This window comes from Oryx dammah, unplaced genomic scaffold (genome assembly GCF_014754425.2).
Source record: "Oryx dammah isolate SB20612 unplaced genomic scaffold, SCBI_Odam_1.1 HiC_scaffold_10, whole genome shotgun sequence".
NCBI classification, from domain to species: Eukaryota; Metazoa; Chordata; class Mammalia; order Artiodactyla; family Bovidae; genus Oryx; species Oryx dammah.
In genome coordinates, this window is record NW_024070194.1 from 23,045,434 (window position 1) to 23,053,060 (window position 7,627).

The following is a 7,627-nucleotide window of genomic DNA, read 5'->3' on the forward strand; positions in this document are numbered from 1 at the left end:
AGAATCGCAACTATTGGCCAGAGAGATGGTCCTTGGGCCATGTTGGGATGGTGTCCTGCTGACATCTTGTGGTGAAACGGAATACAAATTACCCTAAAATCCCACCCGTGGCTGCATTCAGGTTAAGGACAACCTGAGATCACCTTTCTTTTTCTACTGAGTAGCTTCTCACTTTGCCCCATCTCTCTTAAGAGGAACATCTTCTAGGCCTGTAGACAGAGGCATATATGGGGGTCCAGTGGACTACATTTAATCACAAATCAAAGCAAACACTTCCCAGAGGTGACTGGTCACAAGACAGCAGCAACTTTCATTAGAGGAACAATTGTTAAGTCGCTTAGTCGTGTCCGACTCTTTGCGACCCCATGGACTGTAGCCTACCAACCTCCTCTGTCCATGGGATTTTCCAGGCAATAGTACTGGAGTGGATTGCCATTTCCTTCTCCAGAGGATCTTTCCAACCCAGGGATCAAACCTGGGTCTCCCGCATTGTAGACAGATGCTTTACCGTCTGAGAAAAGATTAATGCCAGTCACACACCCACAGACACAGACACAACCTCAGCTCAAGTTAATGACTTTAGTGCTTTTCAATGTAAGGGAAGATACAGGATGTCTGGGTCACTGGAATAATTCTTCCTTTGTTTTGCATCTGGGGGCTGTATATCTGAAACAGAATGCTTCATGCTGAATGCTTTTCTACCCTGAATTCTCCTCAGGAAGCACTGACAGTCAACTGCTGTGGGTTCCAACTTAATCATTGTAGAGCTGGGATGTCAGGCAACATGCTTTGTTCACAGATTTGAGTGAGTGACTGGAGGCAGCTGCCTGAACTTGAAGCCATGTCTGCCTCTTAGCTAACTGAATGATTTGGGGTGACTGAGTTTGCCTCCCTCTACCTCATTTACCCACTCTGTAAATCGACCTCATGGTTTGTAATGAGATGCAATGTTAAGGAGTATATTTTGTCTTAACGGTATCTGGTGCATAGAAAGTGCTCTCTAAGGTTTGCTGTTATAGTTATTTTTTTTTTCTAATTTGCATGAAAATTAACATATGAATATTAAAATTACTAAAGGAAAAAAGAAAGTTCCCCTGGAGGTACTGCCTGAAATCACTGCTGGCACAGGTACCATTTTGGAGAGAAATGTTGACATCCTTTTTACAGATGGGGAATGGGGTGGGGTCTGCGGGGGTGGAGGGCCTCTCTGGAGGCTGGTGGTGCAGAGCTGGATCCTCTGAAGCAGATGGCTCCACCCACGTCTCCCCAGGACCCTGATCTCTCGGTTCGGCTCAACTCACACGGTCTGCCTTTAACTCCTTGTCTCTCTTCTAGAGCATGCCCGGGCAGCCCCTGTGGGGTGGAACTTCCTCTCCAGGTTCCCATACATAGAGCTGACTCTCCAACCCCAGTCTCTCTTCCTCTGAAATCCAATCCTCTCTGGGAGGTGGAATGCAGCCAGACTGGCTTTCAGTCCCATTTCTGCACCTCCTGACTGGGGGCCTTAGGCGAGTCACTAAAGCTCTGTTTCCTCACCAGCAAGCTGGCCTCACTGACAGCCCAGGTCAAGCCCTGGCTCTGGGTGTGCCCAGAGGACCCACAGAGAGGGCAAACTTCTGTCTTAGTCTGGCTGGCGCACCATCTTCGCACCCATCTGCATCTCAGCTTTCTGCAGGACTCTGCCCCTCAGGAAACCTCCGCTGGCTGCCGGCCCTAGGCCCTTCTTTTCAGGGTTCTCCTGGAGTGGGTGTGTCCTGATACATTTGCCAGGGAGACTGAAACCCCTGGAGGGCAGGGGCTGCTTTGGAATCTCGCATTCTGACAGTGGTGGAAGAGCCTTTACAGATGACCTAGCTGCAGGTAGTGAACTGGTGACTCACTGGCTGCAGGCAAGCAGCAGATGTGTTATTTTGATGTGTGGTGAGTTGTAAATAATTCGTTACTGACGTCTGCAAGTCAGAAAGGATTTGGCAAACAAAACTCAGGATTTCTGGCTTCTCTGGAATATTCTGGAAGACAACACCAGGTTAGCATGCCTACATGGCAACGATCACCCTTGGCCCTCTTTAATTTAGGGCACCAACCTGGGACCCTCCAAGCCCGATACACTGCAAACCCGGATCAAGCCTAGCCCTCATTTTTGAGAGCAAGATGTGGCTTGCCCTGGATCCCGTCCTAGTAGGGGATAAGTTGTGGGCTGGGATCCAACCTTGGGCCTCTCTCTCAGATCTGGACTCAGGTCACTGCCTCCAGCCACCTTACTGCTCTTGCTGCCCTAGTGTCTAGAGGCAGACGTCTGGGCTCAATTCCTGGCTTCAATCTTGCACTAAATGGCTTAACTTCTGGTGTCTGATTTCTCTTGTACAAAATGGGAGGCTCCCAGTACCAACATCAGAGTTGTTATGACCGTGAAACTTGCAAAATGCTCACATGATGCCTGATGCGTCATACGTGTGCATGTTAATGATCACGATTATTATTTCAAAAAATGTGGCAATTGCATTTAAAAACACAGTTATCCTGAACACTTCCTGATACCACAATACACGTCGTTTCTGAAGGCAGAATTTTGTCGTCACTTCCCCCTAAACAATCAATGAGCAGGGATTTTTAGTCACCTGCTTTGTGCCCAGTGCTGTGAGGGATGCAAGCAGAAAAGACACAGGGGTTATCCCCAGAGAAAAGTGTGAGGAAGAGGTGGATGGGCAGCAGGACCCAGATGCATCATGGGCCAAAGCAGAGGCAGAGCTGCAGGTAGAGGGGAGGGAGCAGTGGCTGGGGCTGGATGGAAAGGCAAGGTTCCCAGCCTACATTGGCCAAGGCAGGTAACTCACTGGCTACAAAACAGAGGCAGTCTTGCCCCAGAGGATCAGTGGAGTGGAGGAGGGAAAAGATCTCTTTCAAAAGCCAGCAGTTCATTGTAGCTTCTTAGCAGCTCACTGTACTGTCCAAGAAGACTCAGAATTAGATGCTGGCTGCTCACTCCCATCTGAGACCAGAACCTGTTATAGGGCAGGCAGAATCTCATTGAAAAAAAGCTGACCCACATCAGCTCAGGTAGAGTTCTGCCTAGGATGAGTGAAACACTTTGGAAGGAAAGAAAAGATGAAGCGTTCATATTCCAAGACCAAGGCTACTAGCTGCTTTCCATCAGCCACTCTTCCTTCTTTCATTATTACCAAGACTAGATTTTTGTTTGGACAAATGGCCACTGAGCTAAAGGACTACATTTTCCAACTTCCTTTGTAGCTGGACATGTCTCTTGAATTAAGACCAGGCCAATGAGGTTGTAGGGGCTTCCTTTGTAGCTCAGTTGGTAAAGAATCTGCTTGCAGTGCAGGAGACCCAGGTTCGATCCCTGGGGTGGGAAGATCCCCTGGAGAAGGAAATGGCAACCCATTCCAGTATCCTTGCCTGGAAAATCTCATGGACAGAGGAGCCTGGTAGGATGCAGTCCATAGGGTCGCAAAGAGTCAGGCACGACTGAGCAGCTAACACTAACACTAATAAGGGTGTAAGAGACTTTGAAAAAATCTCCTTAAAGGGAATGTGCTCTTTTGTTCTTCCTCCATTCTGCTGTTTGGAATTTAGATGTGATAGTCAGAATGCCAGCAGCCATTTTGCACAAATGGGAGATAGTGTTGGGGCTAGATGGAGACTAGACCCTCTCTCAGGCATAGAACTGCCATACCAACCCTGTTTTGCCCCCTACTGGACTATTTTGCTTGTTAGTTTTCTTTTTTAACTTTTATTTTGTATTGGGATATAGCTGATTAACAATGTTTTGATAGTTTCAGGTGAACAGTGAAGGCATTCGCCCATGCCATTTTGCTTGTTTAATGTTGTTATCAATAAGCTTCTACATTGTTTAAGCCACTCTTATTTTTTATAAATAGCAAAACACTGGCTAATTGGGCAGAGATATATGTTTAAGAATGTGCACTGACCAGTGACAGTAAGCAAAAACTAATGAATACATTGATCTCATTTACTATTAATGCCCTGACTCAGAAACTCAGGTCCTGCCTCAATTAGGATCTGATCAAAAACCAAAATCAAGTGAAATGAGTTGTTGAGACACACCTTAAAGAGATACCAAAAGGAACAGGTTAGGAGTAAATGTGGGGCGAAGGTCTTCCAGAAAAAAATGCAGGGAAAGAGAGAGAGACACGGAGGGAGAGAGCGGTAACTCTCACTATGGAATCTGATAGCAAAAATCAAAAGTGTAAACTGAGACTTAGTTTATATTGATAAAGACTGATTCATAATGGAGTCAAAACAGTAGTGAATATCTGTATTCTGAGTAGCTTTCTCCAGAAGCCTCAGACATGCTAGGAGAGACGGACAGAAGAATAGTAAATGGTGGGGTTTTGACTCACTGTTTCAGGCCTTGAGAGCAGAAGAAGGTATAAAATAAGCAGGGATACAGAGGAGGTAATAAGTGGTATGCCTATTAAGGAGGAATAAGTAAATAATTAAAGGGAGGAGGGGAATTGGCAGAAGATGGTTACCTTTTATCACCTGAACAGCTATAAAACTATGAGGTCAGCAAGCTGGCCAGTTACACATTTACAAATAAGTAGTTTTCCTACATAGAACCAGTAAGAACATAAGATAGGGTAGTCATTTGGGAAAAATAAATAAAGCTGAATCTCTTTCTTATCTCTTACCCAGTCTCTGCCCCATCAAAAGAAAATCAATTTCAGCTGTATCAAATGTTTGAGTATTTTTTTAAATTAAAAACATCATAAAATACTCCAAAGAACATATACACAGAAGGAACAGCTTGTGCAAAGGTCCTGGGGCAGGCACGAGCCTAGGCCAGTGTGGCTGAAACAGTGGGCTTAATGGGGAGCAGAGGGCAGACCTGGGAGGTAAGGAGCCTGAATTTTATGTATGTGCAATGGGTCCCATGCACTGAGAGCCCCAGTCCCCATGGCCCACAGAGATGAGTTCTCTGGGTCCTGAGGCAGGCACAAATGCAGCTGTATAGTTTGAGGTAAGTGATCTGGCTCTACAAGTCTCTATTTGGAAAAAAGTCATGGTGGTGTTATGGCCCAGCATGACCCATCTCCGTTATGGCTCCCCTGCCTTGGCTTATTCCCAGCCAGCCACACTAAGTGCCACGTGCTCCTGCAGCCATCAATGGCAGTAGACGGTGGATGTCCTAGACAGAGGTACCTGCCAATGCAGAGGCTGGGTGGCTTCAGAAATCTCAGGAGTGGCTCAAAGAGTGCTGGGGATACTGTTTAAAAGTACATCTCTCTGTTATCTGTTTTACAGTGGCTTTGCAGTCCTTGTTCATTCATTTATCCGGTATTCACTGGATACTTGCTATGTGCTGGACACAATCTCTGCTCTCAGGAAAGTGTGGGATGAAACAGTCATTAAGCAAAGTAGGAGCATCGAGCTAGTCAGCTGCTGATAAGGGCTGTGGAGGAAGGAGCTGTCAGGGGGAGCAGGCAGTTGGGGAGGGCAGCTGGCAGAGGGGACCTGAAGGAAGCCTGGGAATGAGCCATGTCAGGGGAACGAGTAGTGGGGGGAGGGGACAGCAAGTGCAAAGGCCCTGGGGTGGGGCCTCACTTGTCCTCCCAGCCAGAAACAGGTCTTGGTGTGGAAAGCACAGCCAGGAGGCTGATGTGGATATCGCAGGTCCCATGGGGAGGAACTGGCAAGGTCACGTGGGGCCCTGTAGGCAAGACTTGGAGGTTTTTTCTGAGTCAGAAATCTCTACTGCTGGGCCAGCTCTAATTTCATTTTAGATAGAATCATGCTGGCTGTTGTGAGGGAAATAATGGAGAACCAGGGTGGAATCAGGGATGAAACCTGTTAACCCCTTAGAAAGCTGGTGCAGTTATCAAGGGGGAAAAGATAAAAACAGTGCCAGTAGTAACAAGTACAACAATGGCCGCCATTTCTTACTGCTTGTCTTCCCAGGCCCAGCGTTAAGCACTTTACACATGTTATCCGGCAAATCCTCTCAGCAATCCTGGAATAAGCGTGATGATTGTCTCCATTTAATACAACAGATGAGGAAACTGAGGCTCAGAGAGGGAAAGTCATTTGCTGAGGTCACACAGCTGGTCATCTGGGAGCTGAGGTTTGAGCCCAGGTATATCTGTGGACCCAGCCCTCTTAAGCAGCGTGAGGAGGGCCCTGGAGGGGAGGGAGTTAGAGAGCAGCTTCAGAGGCCAAGCTGAGCAGGATCCCTTTCCAGTCACCTCCAGCCTCTCACAGCACTTGGGCTGGAAAAGGGAGAGAATGCAATCCAGGCCCTGGAGAACCTGGGAGAGACTCCAAACACATCTGTTTCCCAGGCCCTTTGGCGACTGCGGGAAACCAGAAACCTAAGGCTTTGAATGAGACCCTTGACATTCTCCTACAGCAGGTGGGCAAACAGACAGTGAAGCTAGAAGGACAGCCTCAGACAAAGGTGTCTCTTTCCTTCAGATTCTTGCATGAAAAGCTGTGTCCCGGGCCCAAGGGAGTGAAGGGAGTAGGGGTGAGGGGCCAGCACACCCCCACTGGCAGGAAGGGCCTTGTCCAGCCTTGACCATCAGAGCCCAAGCCTCTAAGCTTGCACTGACCTGCTCTCTGCTTTTAGGGCATCACTGGGCATCAGCTCAGGGATGGGAGTTTATCTGTGTCTATCTGTCGAGTGCCGCTTTCTCCAATGCGAGCCTGGCCCTGTCCTCTCTCCCAGTGTCCAGATGGCCACCTGGTTTGCGAAAGGCCAGGCCCCCCAACCGAGCCTGCCTAAGCTGTGGGGGTTAAGTCAGCCAGGGCGGCTCGGACAGTGCCAGCTGACAGCATAGTTGCTGGCCACACACCACTCCCAGACAAGGGTCTGAGTCCTAATAAGACTAGAGGGGTGAGGATGTGGTCCGGGCAGGAGTGAGATGGTATTGAGTGAACAGAACAGGGAGACAGAGACGGTTTAAAAAACACCTAGAGGAAGAGGAGGAGACAAAAAGAGAGACTGAGACACAGAGGGAAAGAAAGAATCAAAAGCTAGAGGCAGAAGCAGGCGGAGAGAAAGACAGAGGCAGGCCAAAGGGAGAGGTTGCAGAGAGCAGGAGGTGGAGGTAGGGGAGAGGCCCGGGCGTGCTGGAGGCCTGGCCCGGGTCAGCCACCGCCCTGGCGCCCCGTGTCCACGTGCACCCAGAGGCCTTCACTTGTCCTCTCCACCGGCTCCCCGGAGCCTCATCCCATCTCTGCGTTCCTGTCTCACAGGCGTGGAGGAACCAGGCCCAGGGAGGAAGCAGTGCTTGCCTGCGGCCTGCCCACCCGCTGCTCAGCCAGGCTTGTGCTTACCGGCTGTGCCTTGTCAAGCCAGCTGCTCGCGCTCTCTGGGTCTTGGTGTCTCCAAAGGGTCTAAAGATGCCCGGGCTTTTAGGGCTTTGCTTCAGGGAGGAAGCGAGAAGATAATGGGAGCGCAGCCAGCCAATGTGGACCATGAGTTCCCTTCCTCCCTCACCCCTCTCCCAAGCCCTGGAAGGGCTTCAGGCCTCCCACGGGGCTGACCTTGGCTGGGTTCCCCTCCCCTCAGTGCCCATCTCAACCTCCGGTCCCGGTGCCAGGCAGGGGAGACTCCGGCCCCCACCTGGTAGGAGCAGCTGTCTAGATG

At 49.4% G+C, this 7,627-nt stretch overlaps 1 protein-coding gene across 1 annotated transcript in view; it reads right to left on the bottom strand.

Annotated features, from left to right (window-relative positions):
• Nucleotides 1–7,399, bottom strand: part of SLC52A3 (solute carrier family 52 member 3) — an 18,530-nt gene extending 11,131 nt beyond the window's left edge. The window contains exon 1 of the mRNA XM_040247639.1: nt 7,315–7,399. The gene's annotated coding sequence lies outside the window, so the exon portion shown is untranslated. The remainder of the gene's footprint in view (nt 1–7,314) is intronic.
• Between the last annotated feature and the right edge of the window lie 228 nt (nt 7,400–7,627).